Consider the following 22,609-nt stretch of genomic DNA (forward strand, 5'->3'; position numbering starts at 1 on the left):
GACAACCTCCAACTCTCACCAAGTATCACTACAGCAGCTTTGTGGTGAGTTGGAAGACAGACATTGTTATCGGCAATGTGCTCCTAGTTAGCAGTATCAACCTCCGCTTTGCTTACCAGATGGGGAGATTTGGTGTAGCTTATAGGGGGATGTAGTGTAGTGATGTAGTATATCATATAGGGTATGTAGTGTAGTAATGTATTGCAGTATATAGGGGCATGTAGTGCACTGATGTGGTGTAGCATATAAGGGGATGTAGTGTACCATATAGGGTGTGTAGTAATGTATTGCAGTATATAGGGCATACTTACCTACATTTTCTCTAACGTCCTAAGTGGATGCTGGGGACTCCGTAAGGACCATGGGGAATAGCGGCTCCGCAGGAGACCGGGCACATCTAAAGAAAGCTTTAGGACTATCTGGTGTGCACTGGCTCCTCCCCCTATGACCCTCCTCCAAGCCTCAGTTAGATCTTTGTGCCCGAACGAGAAGGGTGCACACTAGGGGCTCTCCTGAGCTTCTTAGTGAAAGTTTTAGTTTAGGTTTTTTATTTTCAGTGAGACCTGCTGGCAACAGGCTCACTGCATCGAGGGACTAAGGGGAGAAGAAGCTAACTCACCTGCGTGCAGAGTGGATTGGGCTTCTTAGGCTACTGGACATTAGCTCCAGAGGGACGATCACAGGCCCAGCCATGGATGGGTCCCAGAGCCGCGCCGCCGGCCCCCTTACAGAGCCAGAAGACAGAAGAGGTCCGGAAAATCGGCGGCAGAAGACATCCTGTCTTCACCAAGGTAGCGCACAGCACTGCAGCTGTGCGCCATTGCTCCTCAGCACACTTCACACTTCGGTCACTGAGGGTGCAGGGCGCTAGGGGGGGGCGCCCTGAGCAGCAATAAAAACACCTTGGCTGGCGAAAATACATCACATATAGCCCCCAGGGCTATATGGAAGAATTTTAACCCCTGCCAGAATCCATAAAAAAGCAGGAGAAAAGTCAGCGAAAAAGGGGCGGAGCCTATCTCCTCAGCACACTGGCGCCATTTTCCCTCACAGCTCCGTTGGAGGGAAGCTCCCCTGGCTCTCCCCTGCAGTCACTACACTACAGAAAGGGTTAAAAAAGAGAGGGGGGCACTAATTAGGCGCAGTATTAACAATACAGCAGCTATAAGGGGAAAAACACTTATATAAGGTTATCCCTGTATATATATAGCGCTTTGGTGTGTGCTGGCAAACTCTCCCTCTGTCTCCCCAAAGGGCTAGTGGGGTCCTGTCCTCTATCAGAGCATTCCCTGTGTGTGTGCTGTATGTCGGTACGTTTGTGTCGACATGTATGAGGAGAAAAAGGATGTGGAGACAGAGCAGATTGCCTGTAATAGTGATGTCACCCCCTAGGGGGTCGACACCTGAGTGGATGAACTGTTGGAAGGAATTACATGACAGTGTCAGCTCTGTATAAAAGACAGTGGTTGACATGAGACAGCCGGCTACTCAGCTTGTGCCTGTCCAGACGTCTCATAGGCCGTCAGGGGCTCTAAAGCGCCCGTTACCTCAGATGGCAGATATAGACGCCGACACGGATACTGACTCCAGTGTCGACGGTGAAGAGACAAATGTGACTTCCAGTAAGGCCACACGTTACATGATTGAGGCAATGAAAAATGTTTTACACATTTCTGATAATACGAGTACCACCAAAAAGGGGTATTATGTTCGGTGAGGAAAAACTACCTGTAGTTTTCCTGAATCTGAGAAATTAAATGAGGTGTGTGATGATGCGTTGTTTTCCCCCGATAACAACTGATAATTTCTAAAATGTTATTGGCATTATATCCTTTCCCGCCAGAGGTTAGGGTGCGTTGGGAAACACCCCCTAGGGTGGATAAAGCGCTCACACGCTTGTAAGGGCTCTACCCTCTCCTGAGATGGCCGCCCTTAAGGATCCTGCTGATAGAAAGCAGGAGGGTATCCTAAAATGTATTTACACACATACTGGTGTTATACTGCGACCAGCAATCGCCTCAGCCTGGATGTGCAGTGCTGGGTTGGCGTGGTCGGATTCCCTGACTGAAAATATTGATACCCTAGATAGGGACAGTATATTTTGCCTATAGAGCATTTAAAAGATGCATTTCTATATATGCGTGATGCACAGCGGAATATTTGCCGACTGGCATCAAGTCTAAGTGCGTTGTCCATTTCTACCAGTAGAGGGTTATGGACACGTCAGTGGTCAGGTGATGCGTATTCCAAACGGCATTTGGAAGTATTGCCTTAATAAGGGGAGGAGTTATTTGGGGTCGGTCTTTCAGACCTGGTGGCCACGGCAACAGCTGGGAAATCCACGTTTGTACCCCAGGTCGCCTCTCAACATGAGAAGACGCCGTATTATCAGGCGCAGTCTTTTCGTGGACAAGCGGGCAAAATGTTCCTCATTTCTGCCCCGTGACAGAGGGAGAGGAAAAAGGCTGCAGAAATCAGCCAGTTCCCAGGAACAGAAACCCTCTCCCGCCTCTGCCAAGCCCTCAGTATGACGCTGGGGCTTTACAAGCAGAATCAGGCACGGTGGGGGGCCCGTCTCAATGAATTTCAGCGCGCAGTGGGCTCACTCGCAAGTAGACCCCTGGATCCTTCAGGTGATATCTCAGGGGTACAAATTAGAATTCGAGACGTCTCCCCCTCGCCGTTTTCCTAAAGTCGGCTTTACCGATGTCTCCTTCTGACAGGGAGACAGTTTTGGAAGCCATTCACAAGCTGTATTCCCAGCAGGTGATAATCAAGGTACCCCTCCTGCAACAGGGAACGGGGTATTATTCCACACTGTTGTGGTACCGAAGCCGGACGGCTCGGTGAGACCGATTCTAAATCTAAAATCTTTGAACACTTACATACAGAGGTTCAAATTCAAGATTGAGTCACTCAGAGCAGTGATTGCGAACCTGGAAGAAGGGGACTACATGATGTCTCGGGACATCAAGGATGCTTACCTTCATGTCAAAATTTACCCTTCTCACCAAGGGTACCTCAGGTTTATGGTACAGAACTGTCACTATCAGTTCAGACGCTGCCGTATGGATGGTCCACGGCACCCCGGGTCTTTACCAAGGTAATGGCCGAAATGATGATATTCCTTCGAAGGAAGGGAATTTTAGTTATCCCTTACTTGGACGATTCCCTGATAAGGGTAAGATCCAGGGAACAGTTGGAGGTCGGTGTAGCACTATCTCAGGTAGTGTTGCGGCAGCACGATTGGATTCTCAATATTCCAAAATTGCAGCTGGTTCCGACGACTTGTCTTCTGTTCCTAGGGATGATCCTGGACACAGTCCAGAAAAAGGTGTTTCTCCCGGAGGGGAAAGCCAGGGAGTTATCCGAGCTAGTCAGGAACCTCCTAAAACTGAGCCAAGTCTCAGTGCATCAATGCACAAGGGTTCTGGGTAAAATGGTGGCTTCCTACAAAGCAATCCCATTCGGCAGATTCCACGCAAGAACTTTCCAGTGGGACCTGCTGGACAAATGGTCCGGGTCGCATCTTCAGATGCATCAGCGGATAACCCTGTCACCAAGGACAAGGGTGTCCCTCCTGTGGTGGTTGCAGAGTGCTCATCTTCTAGAGGGCCGCAGATTCGGCATTCAGGACTGGGTCCTGGTGACCACGGATGCCAGCCTGCGAGGCTGGGGAGCAGTCACACAGGGAAGGAATATCCAGGGCTTATGGTCAAGCCTGGAGACATCACTTCACATAAATATCCTGAAGCTAAGGGCCATTTACAATGCTCTAAGCTTAGCAAGACCTCTGCTTCAAGGTCAGCCGGTGTTGATCCAGTCGGACAACATCACGGCAGTCACCCACGTAAACAGACAGGGTGGCACAAGAAGCAGGAGGGCAATGGCAGAAGCTGCAAGGATTCTTCGCTGGGCGGAAAATCATGTGATAGCACTGTCAGCAGTATTCATTCCGGGAGTGGACAACTGGGAAGCAGACTTCCTCAGCACGACCTCCACCCGGGAGAGTGGGGACTTCACCCAGAAGTCTTCCACATGATTATAAACCGTTGGGAAAAACTCGACAGGTATTGCGCCAGGTCAAGGGACCCTCAGGCAATAGCTGTAGACGCTCTTGTAACACCGTGGGTGTACCAGTCAGTGTATGTGTTCCCTCCTCTGCCTCTCATACCCAAGGTACTGAGATTGATAAGATGGAGAGGAGTAAGCACTATATTCGTGGCTCCGGATTGGCCACGAAGGACTTGGTAACCGGAACTTCAAGAGATGCTCACGGAGGATCCGTGGCCTCTACCTCTAAGAAGGGACCTGCTCCAACAAGGACCCTGTCTGTTCCAAGACTTACCGCGGCTGCGTTTGACGGCATGGCGGTTGAACGCCGGATCCTGAAGGAAAAAAGGCATTCCGGATGAAGTCATCCCTATCCTGATCAAAGCCAGGAAGGATGTAACCGCAAAACATTATCACCGCATTTGGCGAAAATATGTTGCGTGGTGCGAGGCCAGTAAGGCCCGACGGAGGAAATTCAACTGGGTCGATTCCTACATTTCCTGCAAACAGGAGTGTCTATGGGCCTGAAATTGGGGTCCATTAAGGTTCAAATTTCGGCCCTGTCAATTTTCTTCCAAAAAGAACTAGCTTCAGTCCCTGAAGTTCAGACGTTTGTAAAAGGGGTACTGCATATACAGCCTCCTTTTGTGCCTCCAGTGGCACTTTGGGATCTCAATGTAGTTTTTTGGGTTCCAAAAGTCACATTAGTTTGAACCACTTAAATCTGTGGAGTTAAAATATCTCACATGGAAAGTGGTCATGCTGTTGGCCCTGGCCTGGGCCAGGCGCGTGTCAGAATTGGCGGCTTTATCCTGTAAAAGCCCTTATCTGATTTTCCATTCGGACAGGGCGGAATTGAGGACTCGTCCTCAGTTTCTCCCTAAGGTGGTTTCAGCCATAGGCGTGCGCAGCACATTTTATTAGGGGGTGCACCGTCGGAGGGGTGTGTCTAGCACCGCCTTTTGGGTGTGTTTAGCACCATCTATTGACGGTCAACGCAATATAAAATATCCACCCTGGTACCAATCCTAATAAAGCAGATACATTGTCAGATGTTGTGGTGTGCACCAAACAAACACCCCTGCTCCTCCTCAGCCTGGTCTGGCTCCCCCTCACTTTTCTCTGCAAACTGCAGCAGCTTACTTACAAGTCACTCACTCACTGACACTGACAGTCACACTAGTACTACTGCTGCTGCTGGAAAAACGTGTTACGTGTCAATGCTGCTGCCGACCGCCTGCCAGTATTGAATTTGTCTTCCTAAGAGGAACGCTAGCTGCATGCTGAGCCTCATCAGTGGCTGGCGTTGGCATAGCATAGAAGGAGAGAGGTGGGCATGTGGCGGGTGTGACGGGTGGTCATGCGAGCAGCATGACGTAATCACATCTCGCTGTTTTTGTACATGGAGGTGGAGCCGAGAGTTTGAAAGCTGGTGGCAGTGGCACCCTTGATTAACCCAGGCGTCTGGTCAGTAATGCAGTCCTGTCAGGGTGCAGCGCAGAGGGGACAGTAATCAGCCTGCTCGGCGATCGCTGCATCAGGCATGTGAGATCGGGGTGCCAGGCATTAGGGGGTGCCTGTGCGCACCAGGCACCCCCCCTGCGCACACCTAAGGTTTCAGCGTTTCACCTGAACCAACCTATTGTGGTGCCTGCGGCTACTAGGGACTTGGAGGACTCCAAGTTGCTAGACGTTGTCAGGGCCCTGAAAATATATGTTTCCAGGACGGCTGGAGTCAGAAAATCTGACTCGCTGTTTATCCTGTATGCACCCAACAAGCTGGGTGCTCCTGCTTCTAAGCAGACTATTGCTCGTTGGATTTGTAGTACAATTCAGCTTGCACATTCTGTGGCAGGCCTGCCACAGCCAAAAATCTGTAAATGCCCACTCCACAAGGAAGGTGGGCTCATCTTGGGCGGCTGCCCGAGGGGTCTCGGCTTTACAACTTTGCCGAGCAGCTACTTGGTCAGGAGCAAATACGTTTGTAAAATTCTACAAAATTGATACCCTGGCTGAGGAGGACCTGGAGTTCTCTCAATTGGTGCTGCAGAGTCATCCGCACTCTCCCGCCCGTTTGGGAGCTTTGGTATAATCCCCATGGTCCTTACGGAGTCCCCAGCATCCACTTAGGACGTTAGAGAAAATAAGAATTTACTTACCGATAATTCTATTTCTTGTAGTCCGTAGTGGATGCTGGGCGCCCATCCCAAGTGCGGATTGTCTGCAATACTGGTACATAGTTATTGTTACCAAAAAATCGGGTTATTGCTGTAGTGAGCCATCTTTTCTAGAGGCTCCTCTGTTATCATGCTGTTAACTGGGTTCAGATCACAAGTTGTACGGTGTGATTGGTGTGGCTGGTATGAGTCTTACCCGGGATTCAAAATCCTTCCTTATTGTGTACGCTCGTCCGGGCACAGTATCCTAACTGAGGCTAGGAGGAGGGTCATAGGGGGAGGAGCCAGTGCACACCAGATAGTCCTAAAGCTTTCTTTAGATGTGCCCAGTCTCCTGCGGAGCCACTATTCCCCATGGTCCTTACGGAGTCCCCAGCATCCACTACGGACTGCGAGAAATAGAATTATCGGTAAGTAAATTCTTATTTTATTTCTCGTCTCCGGGAGAAGCCCGGAGAGGAGATGCTGCAGGTGTCTTCGGGGGGCAGTGCCGAACTGTGACATCACTAATCCCCACCCCCCGAATCGGGAAATGCCGCGATTTGCGGGTCCGCAGGAAGGGGCGGGGCTAAAATGAAGCGATTTGCGTCATTTTAACCCCTTCTCCACCCGACGGACCCGCAAATGCGGGAGGTTATCTCTCCATCCTGCTTGCATCACTAGGGTGCAAGCAGGATGCGGGAGACCTGCCCACTCTTCCGGGGGTGCGGGGGGGGGGGTACCCCAAAAAACGGGAGCCTCCCGCAGCTTCCGGTAGAGTAGGTAAGTATGATATAGGGGCATGTAGTGCACTTATGTGGTGTAGCATATAAGGCAGGCATTCCCAACCGCGGTCCTCAAGGCACACCAACAGTGCAGGTTTTAGTGATATCCAGGCTTCAGCACAGATGGTTAAATCAAAATAACTGAGGTGCAAATGAAGTCACCTGTGTTCCAACCTGAATATCACTAGAACCAGGACTGTTAGTGTGCCTTGAGGACCGAGGTTGGGAAACACTGATATAAGGGGATGTAGTGTAGTGATGTAGTTTAGCGTGTAGGGGATGTAGAATAGTGATGTAGTGCAGTGGATAGGGGAATGTAGTGCAGTGATGATGTGTTATGATATAGAAGGTGATTCAGACCTGATCGCACGCAGACTACAGGGGGAGGGGGTAATCGCTCTGCAGGGGTGCACAGCTCAGGACTTACTCAGCCGCTGCGACGATCCGGCCAGGAGCTGACGTCAGGAATCCTCCCTCCAAACGACTGGGCACGCCTGCATTTTTCCAGACACTCCCTCGAAATGGTCAGTTGACACCCACAAACGGCCTCTTCCTGTCAATCTTCTTGCGATCGCCGGTGCGATCAATTTCTTCATTAAAGCCGTCGCTGTCCGGCAGACGATGCTTTTGTACTGGAAGAGTAGCTCCCAGCCAGCGCAGCTCCTGCGCGCTGGCAGGGAGCTACTCATCGCTGTGAGGGTCGCAGCGGCTGCGTGTGACTTGTCGCAGCGGCTGCGTGTGATGTCACACAGCCGCCGTGGCCCACCCCCCCAACGGTCCAGGCACACCTGCGTTGCCCGGACCGCGCCCCCTTAACGGCGACCAAAAGCCGACGGCCCGCCCCCTCCCGCCCAGCGACTGCCGCTGCCTGTCAATCAGGGTTAGGAAAGCCGTTAGCTGTCTGGCATGCACCGGCGCACTGTAGCGCCGGCAAATGCGCAGTTCAGACCTGATTGCTGCTGTGCGAAAATGCACAGCAGTGATCAGGTCTAAATTAGCCCCATGGTTTTGCCCAAATGCTAACAAATTTGCTGCTGCGATCAACTCTGAATTACCACCCTAGTGCAGTAATATAGTGCAATGTATGACACGCACAGGGGGGCATGCAGTGGAACACGCTGCTGGGGTGGAATGTGACACTTAGGACATTTGGGGCACATAGGGGAATATTGGTATTCATTCCGAGTTGTTCGCTCGCTAGCTGCTTTTAGCAGCATTGCACACGCTAGGCCGTCGCCCTCTGGGAGTGTATCTTAGCTTAGCAGAATAGCAAATGAAAGATTAGCAGAATTGCTACTAAATATTTTCTTGCTGTTTCTGAGTAGCTCCAGACCTACTCCTAGATTGCGATCAGCTCGGTCCGTTTAGTTCCTGGTTTGACGTCACAAACACGCCCTGCGTTCGGCCAGCCACTCCCCTGTTTCTCCAGACACTCTCGCGTTTTTCCCTGACACGCCTGCGTTTTTTTAGCACACTCCCGGAAAACGCTCAGTTACCACCCAGAAACGCCCCTTTCCTGTCAATCACTCACCGATCAGCAGTGCAACTGAAAAGCGCTGCACGACCAACAGCAAAACTGCTAAGTTTTTAGTTAAATAACTAAGCGCATGCGCGCTGCTGTTAGGGTCTCCTGCTCTGTGCTGCCACGTCGTCATGGCAACCGGGAGACAAGTGCTAGCGGAGTAACCTGAGCGTAGCTGATACTCCGGTTCGGGTCTTTTGCTGTGCAGTGGTTACAGGCTCTGTGCATGGCAGGGGATCCGGTGCTGGTTTTTGTGCTCACAGTCTGTGAGGTCTGAGTGGGGCGTGGACAGCACCTGCTATATAAACCCTCTTCTCAGGTTAGGCAGATGCTGCTGAATCTTTGTTGGTTAGTCAGTTCCTGAAAGCTAGCTAGTACTGTGTAAACTTTGTATTTGTTTGTTGCTTACTGCAAATAGGCCTTGGGATTTGGTATTACACTCTGCCAATCCAGACCTAGCAGTAAGACTGGAGTCAGTCGTTTAACCTGCTGGGGTTCTTTTGCTACTCTGTGAACCTAGCAAGTTTGCGGCTGTATTCTCAGACTTGCCTGCCAAAATCCTTTCTCACTGTGCAAGGTGTTCAGGTGTCAGTTTAGTGGCAGTAAGCTGAACCAGTGCACTGCAAGTGAAGACTAGGATTGTGGAGACTCTCCTTGTGTCTATTATTCCATCTCTGACCAAGGAGTTTACTGCCACACCCGTTGGTAACCCTTTAGGGTTTTGCTGTTGCCCTTAGCAACAGCATTCCGGGTTCTCTACGTATTAAATCACAACATCTCGCTTCTTTCCATCTGAGCATTCCTAATACTAGGGAGACACCCAGTTTCTTAGCCTTTGGGCTTCTCTGTTCACTTTGTGTTTATTTTGTTACCCTATCACCTTCTGTGTATGTAATGTCATATTCCCCAGTCTGTCTGTGAGTTCATTTGTTTTGCATCCCTCTCCGTTCAGACACCAGTACATTCCTGCTGGCACTGGTGTGCATAACATATTCAGCAGCCTCTTACTCCTGTTGAAATTTTGTGGGAATATGGAGCATACCCCTCAAAATACTTTGCAACAGGTGGTCGATCAGGTACAGGTCCTGACTCGACAATTTAATGATTTGTCCATTAAAATGCACACCTCGCAGGCCGCTGGCGGAGCTCCCGCAGCAGCAGTACCTTCAGGGGTTAAGGAGCCGAAAGTAAATCTCCCGGATCGTTTTTCTGGAGATCGCTCGCAGTTCTTTTGTTTCAAGGAGAGCTGCAAGCTATATTTCCAGCTTAGGCCTCAGTCTTCTGGGTCGGAGATTCAGCGGGTGGGCATAGTGATTTCCTTGCTACAAGGAGACCCACAGGTCTGGGCATATGGGTTGCAGCCTGACTGTCCGTCGCTTAAAAGTGTTGATGCTTTTTTTACGGCACTGGGCATGTTGTATGATGACCCTGACAAGACGGCCTCAGCCGAGGCTCAGATTTCGATCCTTAAGCAAGGGCGAAGGCCAGTTGAGGTTTATTGTACGGAGTTTCGGAGGTTGGCCCATGATACCCAGTGGAATGACCCAGCCCTGAGACACCAGTACCGAAGGGGTCTTTCTAACCAGTTAAAAGACCAACTGGTACAATATCCCTTGCCTGATAGCTTGGATCAGCTCATGCAGTTATCCATTCGGGTGGATAGACGGCTGAGAGAGCGCAGGCTTGAAAGGGAGACCGAGGTTTCCTTCTTTCCCAAGGGAACCTCAGACTCTGAGGAATTTTCCGAGGAGCCTATGCAGATTGGGGCTACCCGCCTCTCCTCGCGTGAGAAGACGCGGAGGAGACAGCAGGGGTTATGTTTGTACTGTGGGAATAAAGGTCATGTGGTAGTATCATGCCCAGAAAAGCCGGAAAACTTCAGGGCCTGAGGGTGATGGGAAATATCCTGTCAGGCCAGAAGTCAGAATTTCCCAAGAAGACTTATCATTCCGGTGACCTTGAAGATCCTCGGTCAAACTGTCAAGACTGAGGCCTTTGTGGACAGTGGGGCCGACGGGGTTTTTATGGACCGCCAATTCGCCCTGAAACACTCTGTTCCCTTAGTACCCTTGGCATCGGAAATTGAGATTTGTGGGTTAAACGGGGAACCATTATCCCAGGGTAAAATTACCTCTTGCACTAGCCAGATTTCTTTGTTTATTGGAGCCACACACTCTGAAAAATTGTCCTTTTATGTGACTTTCTGTACTTTTGCCCCATTGGTGTTGGGGTTACCCTGGTTAAGGGCCCACAATCCTCAATTTGACTGGGTCTCTGGGGAGATTCTTAGTTGGGGTACTGATTGTTTCAGGAGTTGCTTGAGCCTTCCAGTCAGGCTTTCGCAGCTAAGTTTGCCAGGATGTTATGCAGATTTTGCGGACGTGTTCTCCAAAAGAGTTGCAGAGGTACTACCTCCCCATCGCCCCTATGACTGTGCCATTAATTTGTTGCCGAATGCTAAGCTTCCCAAGAGCAGGTTGTACTCCCTGTCACGTCCTGAGACTCAGGCTATGGCAGAGTACATTCAGGAGAACTTGGCTAAGGGATTTATCAGACCTTCAGTGTCTCCAGTTGGGTCGGGGTTCTTCTTCGTGGGTAAAAAGGACGGTTCGTTGCGACCCTGCATCGACTTCAGGGAATTGAACCGTAATACGATTAAAAACTCATACCCACTGCCTCTCATTTCGGTCTTGTTTGACCAGCTTCGTACGGCCACCATTTTTTCTAAGATTGACCTACGCGGTGCGTATAATTTAATCCGAATAAGAGAGGGGGATGAATGGAAGACTGCCTTTAATACCCACTCAGGGCATTATGAATATTTGGTGATGCCTTTTGGGCTCTGTAATGCCCCGGCAGTCTTCCAGGACTTCATGAACGATGTGCTCAGGGAATATTTGGATAGATTCTTAGTTGTATACTTAGATGACATCCTAATCTTCTCCCATTCCCTGGAGGAACATCGGAAGCATGTACGCTTAGTCCTCCAGAAACTCAGAGACCACCGGCTTGGGGCGAAGCTGGAGAAGTGCGAATTTGAAGTTCAGCAAATCGCATTTCTAGGATATATTATCTCTCCAGAAGGTTTCCAAATGGAGGGTTCCAAGGTACAGGCAGTCCTGGATTGGGTGCAGCCCACTAGTTTGAAGGCGCTTCAGCGTTTTCTGGGCTTTGCGAATTTTTATAGACGATTTATCGCTGGATTTTCGTCTATAGTGGCGCCCTTGGTGGCACTCACTAAGAAAGGGGCGGATGTTGCTCACTGGTCTTGTGAGGCCAAAGCGGCTTTTGCCTGTCTCAAAAGGGCATTTGTCTCGGCCAAGGTGCTGCGACACCCAGATCCAGAGCGTCCTTTTGTGGTGGAGGTGGATGCCTCTGAGATGGGTATTGGGGCAGTGCTCTCTCAGATGGGGGTGTCTGATAATCGCCTTCATCCCTGTGCTTACTTTTCCCGGAAATTTTCGCCTGCCGAGATGAATTATGACGTGGGTAACCGGGAATTGTTGGCTATTAAGGATGCACTCGAGGAGTGGAGACACTGGCTTGAGGGGGCTAAGTTTGTGGTCTCAATTCTCACCGACCATAAGAATTTGGCATATTTAGAGTCAGCGAAGCGCCTCAATGCCAGGCAGGCACGATGGGCTTTGTTTTTTGCTCGCTTTAATTTTTTGATAACATATCGCCCTGGGTCAAAAAACATCAAGGCTGATGCGCTCTCGCAGAGTTTTGCTCCAATCCAGGAGACCACCGAGGAGCCATTGCCCATTGTGTCCCCATCTTGTATTAAAGTGGGCATTACCCAGGACCTCTTGTCATTAGTCCTTAGAGCACAGGAGCAGGCTCCTCCAGACCTTCCGGTAGGTCTTTTGTTTGTGCCTCCTAGGTTAAGACAGCGAGTGTTCCTGGAATTCCATGCCAAGAAGTCGGCAGGTCACCCGGGTATTGCCAGAACTCGGGAGTTGCTATCTAGGGCGGTGTGGTGGCCCTCGGTGGCTAGGGATGTGGATCAGTGGGTTCGGGCATGTGACATCTGTGCCCGAAATAAGACTCCTAGAGGGGTTCCTGTTGGCCCATTACATCCACTCTCTATTCCATCTAAGCCATGGACCCACATTTCAATGGATTTTGTGGTGGACTTGCCCAAATCCTCGGGGATGACAGCCATCTGGGTTGTCGTTGACAGGTTTTCGAAGATGGCGCACTTCGTTCCATTGGTTGGGCTGCCATCGGCCAGACGCCTGTCTGAATTATTTATGCTGCATGTTGTGCGCCTCCCGGGTCTCTGACCGCGGATCCCAGTTTGTGGCCAAATTCTGGAGGGCATTTTGTTCCGATCTCAAGATTTCTGTCAGCTTGTCGTCAGGCTACCATCCGCAGTCTAATGGGAAGACTGAAAGGGTGAACCAGTCCTTGGAGCAGTTCCTCAGGTGTTATGTCTCCAAGTGTCAGACTGACTGGGTTGCTCATCTGTCCATGGCGGAGTTTGCCTATAACAACGCGGTTCACTCTGCTACAGGGATCTCTCCCTTCCTTTGTGTGTATGGGCATCATCCTAAGGCCAATTCTTTTGACCCCCTGGATTCCACGCCTGGTGGTTCCTCTGTGGTTTCGGTCCTTAGAGGTATTTGGAGGGAAGTGAAGAAAGCCCTTGTGTCTGTGTCATTAGTGACCAAAAGGGTTTTTGATAAGCGGAAGAGACCCTGCAGCTTCAAATTAGGAGACTTCGTCTGGTTGTCTACCAAGAATTTGAAGTTGAGACAGCCATCTCATAAGTTAGGCCCCCGGTTCATCGGTCCTTATAAGATCACTAGGGTTATCAATCCGGTGGCATTTCAGTTAGATCTACCCCGTTCTTTGGGTATCAATAAAACATTTCATTGTTCCCTTTTAAAACGGGCGATTAGTAATCCTTCTTCCAGTGGAAGACCTTCCCCTCTTCTGATACGGGGCCAGAGGGAGTTTGTTGTTGAAAGGATTCTTGACTCCAAGATGGTTCGGGGTCGGCTGTCATTTTTGGTGCACTGGAAGGGGTATGGCCCGGAGGAGCGGTCGTGGGTGCGCAGTTGTGATCTTCATGCCCCCAGACTGTTACGCTCTTTCTTCTCGCAGTTCCCCGATAAACCCGGTGGTAGGGGTTCTTTGACCCCTCGTCAGAGGGGGGGTACTGTTAGGGTCTCCTGCTCTGTGCTGCCACGTCGTCATGGCAACCGGGAGACAAGTGCTAGCGGAGTAACCTGAGAGTAGCTGATACTCCGGTTCGGGTCTTTTGCTGTGCAGTGGTTACAGGCTCTGTGCACGGCAGGGGATCCGGTGCTGGCTTTTGTGCTCACAGTCTGTGAGGTCTGAGTGGGGCGTGGACAGCACCTGCTATATAAACCCTCTTCTCAGGTTAGGCAGATGCTGCTGAATCTTTGTTGGTTAGTCAGTTCCTGAAAGCTAGCTAGTACTGTGTAAACTTTGTATTTGTTTGTTGCTTACTGCAAATAGGCCTTGGGATTTGGTATTACACTCTGCCAATCCAGACCTAGCAGTAAGACTGGAGTCAGTCGTTTAACCTGCTGGGGTTCTTTTGCTACTCTGTGAACCTAGCAAGTTTGCGGCTGTATTCTCAGACTTGCCTGCCAAAATCCTTTCTCACTGTGCAAGGTGTTCAGGTGTCAGTTTAGTGGCAGTAAGCTGAACCAGTGCACTGCAAGTGAAGACTAGGATTGTGGAGACTCTCCTTGTGTCTATTATTCCATCTCTGACCAAGGAGTTTACTGCCACACCCGTTGGTAACCCTTTAGGGTTTTGCTGTTGCCCTTAGCAACAGCATTCCGGGTTCTCTACGTATTAAATCACAACATCTCGCTTCTTTCCATCTGAGCATTCCTAATACTAGGGAGACACACAGTTTCTTAGCCTTTGGGCTTCTCTGTTCACTTTGTGTTTATTTTGTTACCCTATCACCTTCTGTGTATGTAATGTCATATTCCCCAGTCTGTCTGTGAGTTCATTTGTTTTGCATCCCTCTCCGTTCAGACACCAGTACATTCCTGCTGGCACTGGTGTGCATAACAGCTGCGTACCATGCGCATTTAGCAACAAATCGCAGCATAGCGAAAATCGGCAACGAGCGAACAACTCGGAATGACCACCATTGTCCAATAATATTCCCCTTATTTAAACATTTTTGATAACCTGATTATTTTAGTCTGACAGTTTTTTTTTTGTTTTTTTTGCTAATGTTGATACACACCTTCCCTGTAAAAAAAAAGACTTAGTTTTTAGTGTGAAATTCTGACTCCTGAATTCTGTATTATTTTGTCTACTCCTGCAGTGAAATAGTATGGTGCCTATTCGTCATGCTAAATATGTGTAGTGATAAATATGTACTGAACTTGCTGCGTATTCCATGCGTATTATGAGTTGAGCCATTAGTTCTGTTTACACAGGAAAATAGCTCACTCTAGTGGAAACAAGTGGAAAAGTATTTCAACAAAGTACTGTATGATAAAATGCTGTCTTGTAAAATGATTTTTACAAATTCCACATTTAAAAATGTTTATAAAAGATGAATATTTTCATTCCTCATATCTTATTTGTGGATCCTTCCCTGTGAGTGGGATATTCATACAATTAACTCAGTGTTATCACTGACTCCTAGAACATAGATAAGCTACATTCATATGCATACTTACAGAACCTGCAAAACAGCATCCTCACTTGTATCTACCAACAGCAGAATAAGGATAATATAAGTCCAGACCACGATCCAAACCCACATTTGTACAGAGCTCACATCTCTTTTGGGTCCAGAAAATTAGGACAGTACTGCCAAAAATAAGATTTTAAACCTACCGGTAAATCTTTTTCTCCTAGTCCATAGAGGATGCTGGGGACTCCGTAAGGACCATGGGGAATAGACGGGCTCCGCAGGAGACATGGGCACTAAAAAAGAACTTTAGGTATGGGTGTGCACTGGCTCCTCCCTCTATGCCCCTCCTCCAGACCTCAGTAAGAGAAACTGTGCCCAAAGGAGACGGACAGTACGAGGAAAGGATTTTGGAAATCCAAGGGCAAGATTCATACCAGCCACACCATTCACACCGTATAACATGGAATATACGAACCAGTCAACAGTATGAAACAAAACCAGTATCAATCCAAAACTGATCCAACTGAAACATAACCCTTATGTAAGCAACAACTATATACAAGTCTTGAAGGATGTTGTCCGCCCTGGGACAGGCGCCCAGCATCCTCTACGGACTAGGAGAAAAAGATTTACTGGTAGGTTTAAAATCTTATTTTCTCTTACGTCCTAGAGGATGCTGGGGACTCCGTAAGGACCATGGGGATTATACCAAAGCTCCAAAACGGGCGGGAGAGTGCGGATGACTCTGCAGCACCGAATGAGCAAACATTAGGTCCTCATCAGCCAGGGTATCAAACTTGTAGAATTTTGCAAAAATGTTTGAACCCGACCAAGTCGCCGCTCGGCAAGGTTGTAATGCCGAGACGCCCCCGGCAGCCGCCCAAGAAGAGCCCACCTTCCTAGTGGAATGGGCCTTTACCGAATTCGGTAACGGCAATCCAGCCGTGGAATGAACCTGCTGAATCGTGTTACAGATCCAGCGAGCAATAGTCTGTTTAGACGCAGGAGCGCCAACCATGTTGGCTGCATACAGGATAAACAGGGCCTCTGTTTTCCTAGCCCGAGCCGTTCTGGCCACATAAATTTTCAATGCCCTGACCACATCCAGGGACTCGGAATCCTCCACGTCCCTTGTAGCCACAGGCACCACAATAGGTTGGTTCATATGAAAAGAAGAAACCACCTTAGGCAAAAATTGAGGACGAGTCCGCAACTCAGCTCTATCCACATGGATAAGCCCTGAACAAGCCACATCCCTATACAATGCATCTCTTACTTCTGCCCTTGACTCTGTTGCTCCGCCAACCACTATTCACCCTCGCAGATCAACACCTCAACCCTGGCACACCAAATGCACCAGATATCTACAAAATGCTCACGTACTGCCGAGCGACAGTGGAGGAAATCACGCTCTAAAGCAGACTTCCTCCATTTTAAATTCATGCTCTCATCCTTCAGTACTGCCCTTTCCCTTGCTAAACAATCATACTTCAAAATCCTTATTTCTACCCTGTCTTCCAACCCCCGGCGCCTCTTTGCCACTGTTAACTCCCTCCTCTGCCCACCACCACCTCCTCTCCCTTCCTCATTGTCTGCTCTTGACTTTGCCACTTATTTCACATCCAAGATTGACTCCATACGTCAGGATATCACATCCCACCAGACCCGCAACCAGCCACCACCCATCCCTTGCCACCCCTCCCCTTCCCTCTTACCAACTCTGACATCTTTCTCCCATGTATCTAGCGGGGAAGTCATGGCCCTCATCCGTTCCCCCCCCCCCCACAACCTTCCCGCTCGACCCTATCCCCTCCCACCTCCTCCGCTACCTCTCTCCTTCTGCCTGTTCCCATCTTGCCCACCTTCTCAATCTCTCCCTTTCATCAGGCACTGTCCCCTCTGCCTTCAAGCATGCTCTTGTCTCCCCTATTCTTAAAAAACCTACCTTGATCCTAATACTCTCTCCAACTATCGACCCATCTCTCTCCTCCCCTTTGCCTCCAAACTTCTTGAGCGTATTGTCTATAATCGCCTCACTGCCTTTCTTTCCTCTCACTCACTGCTTGACCCATTCCAGTCTGGTTTCCGTTCTCTCCACTCCACTGAAACTGCCCTCACAAAAGTCTGCAATGACCTCCATGCAGCCAAATCTATGGGCCACTATTCTCTACTTATTCTTCTTGACCTCTCTGCTGCTTTTGACACTGTGGACCACCCTTTCCTTCTGCAAATCCTTCACTCTCTTGGTCTGCGTGATACTGCCCTCTCCTGGCTGTCCTCCTACCTCTCTGATCGTTCCTTCTCTGTCTCCTCTCATGATGCTACCTCCCCCCCACTTCCACTAACTGTTGGTGTCCCCCAAGGCTCTGTTTTTGGTCCTCTCCTTTTCTCTCTCTATACGTCCTCTTTAGGTGAACTCATTAGTTCTTTTAACTTCAAATACCACCTCTATGCTGATGACACTCAAATCTACCTCTCCTCCCCTGATCTCTTCACGGCTCTCCTCACTCGTACCTCAAACTGTCTTTCTGCTATCTCTTCCTGGATGTCTCAGCGCTTTCTTAAACTCAACATGTCTAAGACTGAGCTGATCATCTTCCCACCCTCCCGCACAGCCTCACCTCCCACAATCTCATTATCCATTGATGGCATGACTATCTCCCCTAGCCCCCAAGTATGCTGTCTTGGCGTAATCCTTGACTCCTCCCTCTCCTTCAAACCACACATTCAGCACCTCTCACAAACCTGTCATTTTCATCTCAAAAACATTTCCAGAATCAGACCTTTTCTCACCCAGGATGCCACTAAGATCATTATTCACTCACTGATTATTTCCAGACTGGACTACTGTAATCTCCTCCTAACTGGCCTCCCTGACAATTACCTCTCTCCACTCCAATCTATCCTCAATGCTGCTGCCCGGCTCATCTTCCTCACCAAACGCACTACGTCTACCTCCCCTCTCCTACAGGCCCTCCACTGGCTTCCCTTCCCTTTCAGAATCCAATTCAAACTTCTCACACTCACTTACAAAGCTCTCACCCACTCCTCTCCCATCTACATCTCTGACCTTATCTCCCTTTACTCTCCCACCCGTCCTCTTCGCTCTGCTAATGCACGCCGACTCTTCTGTCTTCTGATTACTTCCTCCCATTCCTATCTCCAAGATTTTTCACGTGCTGCTCCCTTTCTCTGGAATTCTTTACCTCTCCCCCTCAGACTCTCCACCTCTCTACAAAACTTCAAACGGGCTCTTAAGACCCATTTCTTTACCAAACCTAGCCAAATCTCAACCTAACCCTCTGTTCCACGCTCTCTATGTACCCCATCTGTGTCACCCCTGTCTGTCTACCTCTCCCCTTAGAATGTAAGCTCTCACGAGTAGGGCCCTCTTCCCTCATGTGCTTATACGTTTCTTACTTTAATAATCCTCAACTGCCCAGATCCCGCAGTTTTTTGGCCACCTGGAAATTATCTCTATGTTTACTGGTGTAGTTATGCTTAGTTGCCCTGTACTTGTCCTATATTGTCTTCAACTGTAAGTCACTGTTTTCCTGTTTTGATTATGTGCATATGTACTCTGTAATTGGGCGCTGCGGAACCCTTGTGGCGCCATATAAATAAAGGATAATAATGGAAAATCAGATAAGGGCTTTTGTGAGACAAAGCCGCCAACTCCGACACTCGCCGCGCCGAAGTCAAGGCCAATAACATGACCACTTTCCAAGTGAGATACTTCAATTCAACTGTTTGAAGAGGTTCAAACTAGTGAGACTTAAGAAACCGTAACACCACGTTAAGGTCCCAAAGTGCCACTGGAGGCACAAAAGGAGGCTGAATATGCAGCACCCCTTTCACGAAAGTCTGGACCTCTGGAAGAGAAGCCAATTCCTTTTGAAAGAAAATGGATAGGGCCGAAATCTGAACCTTAATGGAGCCTAACTTCAGGCCCAAATTCACTCCAGTTTGCAGGAAGTGGAGAAACCGGCCCAGATGGAATTCTTCCGGAGGAGCAGTCTTGGCTTCGCACCAAGACACATACTTCCTCCAGATACGGTGATAATGTTTCGATGTCAACTCCTTCCTAGCCTTTATCAGAGTAGGAATGACCTCTTCTGGAATGCCCTTCTCCGCTAGGATCCTGCGTTCAACCGCCATGCCGTCAAACGCAGTCACGGTAAGTCCTGGAACAGACAGGGCCCTTGTTGTAACAGGTCGTTCCTGAGAGGTAGAGGCCACGGATCTTCGGTGAGCATTTCCTGTAGATCCGGTTACCAGGCCCGTCGAGGCCAATCTGGAACAATGAGAATTGTCTGAATCCCTCTTCGTCTTATGATTCTCAGTATCTTTGAGATGAGAGGAAGAGGAGGGAACACATAGACCGACTGAAACACCCACGGTGTCACCAGTGCGTCCACTGAACCGCCTGAGGGTCCCTTGACCTGGCGCAATATCTCGGAAGTTTCTTGTTGAGGCGTGAAGCCATCATGTCTATTTGAGGCAGTCCCAACTGCCTTGCAATGTCTGCGAAGACTTCCTGATGAAGTCCCCACTCTCCTGGATGCAGATCGTGTCTGCTTAGGAAGTCTGCTTCCCAGTTGTCCACTCCTGGAATGAAGACTGTTGTCAGAGCGCTTACATGACTCTCCGCCCATCGAAGAATCTTTGAGGCTTCTGCCATTGTCACTCTGCTCCTTGTGCCGCCTTGGCGGTTTACATGAGCCACTGCTGTGATGTTGTCTGACTGAATCAGAACCGGTAGACCTCGAAGTAAGGTCTTCGCCTGACGAAGGCCGTTGTATATGGCCCTTAATTCCAGAACGTTGATGTGTAGACAAGCCTCCTGGCTTGACCACAGACCTTGGAAGTTTCTTCCCTGTGTGACTGCTCCCCATCCTCGGTGGCTCGCGTCCGTGGTCACGAGAACCCAGTCCTGAATGCCGAACCTGCGACCCTCTAGAAGGTGAGCACTCTGCAGCCACCACAGGAGAGATACCCTGGCCCTGGGGGACAGGCGGATCATCTGATGAATCTGTAGATGTGACCCGGACCACTTGTCCAGAAGGTCCCAATGAAAAGTCCTGGCATGGAACCTGCCGAATGGAATGGCCTCGTAAGATGCCACCATTTTTCCCAGCACTCGAGTGCAGTGATGTACCGACACCCTGTCTGGCTTTAACAGGTCCCTGACCAAGCTCTGAAGTTCCTGGGCCTTTTCCATCGGGAGAAAAACCCTCTTTTGTTCCGTGTCCAGAATCATGCCTAAGAAAGGCAATCGGTTCGTTGGAACTAACTGTGACTTTGGCAGATTTAGAATCCAACCGTGTTGTTGCAACACCCTCAGGGAGAGTGATACGCTGTCCAGCAACTGTTTATCAGGAGATCGTCCAAGTATGGGATAATTGTGACACCCTGCTTGCGCAGGAGCACCATCATCTCTGCCATTAATGTGGTAAAAATCCTCTGGGCCGTGGAAAGCCCAAACGGCAACGTCTGAAATTGGTAATGACAATCCTGCACCACAAATCTCAGGAACGCCTGATGAGGTTGATAAATGGGGACATGAAGGTATGCATCCTTTATGTCTAGGGACACCATATAATCTCCCCCTTCCAGACTTGCGATGACAGCTCTGAGCGATTCCATCTTGAACTTGAACCTCTTTAAGTATAGGTTTAAGGATTTTAAATTCAGAATGGGTCTGACCGAACCGTCCGGTTTCGGGTCCACAAACAGGGTTGAGTAATAGCCCATCCCCTGCTGCAGCAGGGGAACTTTGACCACCAACTTTTGAATTGCTGCTAAAACTACCTCCCTCTCTGGGGAGGAAGTCGGCAGTGCCGATTTGAAAAACCGGCGAGGAGGCACCTCTTCGAATTCCAGCTTGTACCCCTGGGAAACAATATCTATTGCCCAGGGATCCACCTGAAAGTGAACCCAGATCTGGCTGAAAAGACGAAGACGTGCCCCCACAGGAGCGGACTCCTCCCGCGGAGCCCCAGCGTCATGCAGTGAATTTAGTAGAAGCCGGGGAGGACTTTTGTTCCTGGGAACTGGCTGTAGCTGGCAGCTTTTTCCCCTTGCCCTTACCTCTGGCAAGAAAGGAAGATCCCCGAGCTCTCTTGGATTTATGCGACCGAAAGGACTGCATCTGATAATGTGGCGCTTTCTTAGGCTGTGAGGAAACATAAGGTAAAAAAGATGATTTACCAGCAGTAGCCGTGGAAACTAGGTCCGCGAGACCCTCCCCAAACAATTCCTCACCCTTGTAAGGCAAAACCTCCATATGCCGTTTCGAGTCGGCATCACCCGTCCACTGTCGGGTCCGCAGTGCTCGCCTGGCAGAAATCGCCATAGCGTTCGCTCTAGACCCCAGTATGCCTACATCCCTCTGAGCCTCTCTCATATAAAGGACCGCATCCTTTATATGGCCCAGGGTCAATAAAATAGTTTCCTTATCCCGATCAGCAGGATCCCTGAGGGCAGCGGTATCCTGAGACGGCAGCGCCACCTTTTTGGAAAGGCGCGTCAACGCTTTGTCCACCCTTGGGGAGGATTCCCACCGTATGCTGTCCTTGACCGGGAAAGGATACGCCATAAGAATCCTTTGGGAATCTGCAGTTTCTTGTCTGGAGTTTCCCAAGCACTTTCAAAAAACTCATTTAATTCAAAAGAAGGTGGAAACGTAACCTCAGGCTTCTTTTCTTTAAACATGTGGATCTTTGGATTAGGCACCGCGGGGTCATCTATAATATGCAGCACATCCTTTATAGCAATAATCATATAATGAATACTCTTTGCCAATTTTGGCTGCAACCTCGCATCATCATAATCGACACTGGATTCAGAATCCGTGTCGGTATCAGTGTCTACTACTGGAGAAAGTGGGCATTTTTGAGACCCAGAAGGCCCCTGTGACATAGGGAAAGGCAGGGTATGACCCTCTGTACTGTCCCTGGACTCTGCTTTGTCCAAACGTTTGTGCAATAAATTCACATTTGCATTTAAAATATTCCACATATCCATCCAGTCATGTGTCGGCGTTGCCGACGGAGACACCACACTCATGCGCTCCACCTCATCCCTAGGAGAGCCTTCTGCTTCAGACATGCCGACACGCACGTACCGACACCACACACTCAGGGAAAGGTCTAATCTGGAGACAGTTCCCCCACAAGGCCCTTTGGAGAGACAGAGAGAGAGTATGCCAGCACACACCCAGCGCCAATAACCCTGGAAAAAATTACCCAGATACAGCGCTCTTTATATATTCACTGCGCCAAATTATGTGCCCCCCCCCCCCCCTTCTTTAAAACCCTCTGTCACCGGTGATCAGCAGGGGAGAGTCCGGGGAGCCAGCTTCTCAGCGTGTGCTGTGGAGAAAATGGTGCTGGTGAGTGCTGAGGGAGAAGCCCCGCCCCCTCAGTGGCGGGCTTCGGTCCCGCTCTTTTAATCA

General features: G+C 49.6%; 1 protein-coding gene across 1 annotated transcript in view; it reads left to right on the plus strand.

Annotated features, from left to right (window-relative positions):
• Positions 1 to 22,609, plus strand: part of MYO1D (myosin ID) — a 341,746-nt gene that overhangs the window by 69,917 nt on the left and 249,220 nt on the right. The window lies entirely within an intron of this gene.

Source organism: Pseudophryne corroboree, chromosome 3 (genome assembly GCF_028390025.1).
Source record: "Pseudophryne corroboree isolate aPseCor3 chromosome 3, aPseCor3.hap2, whole genome shotgun sequence".
NCBI lineage: Eukaryota > Metazoa > Chordata > Amphibia > Anura > Myobatrachidae > Pseudophryne > Pseudophryne corroboree.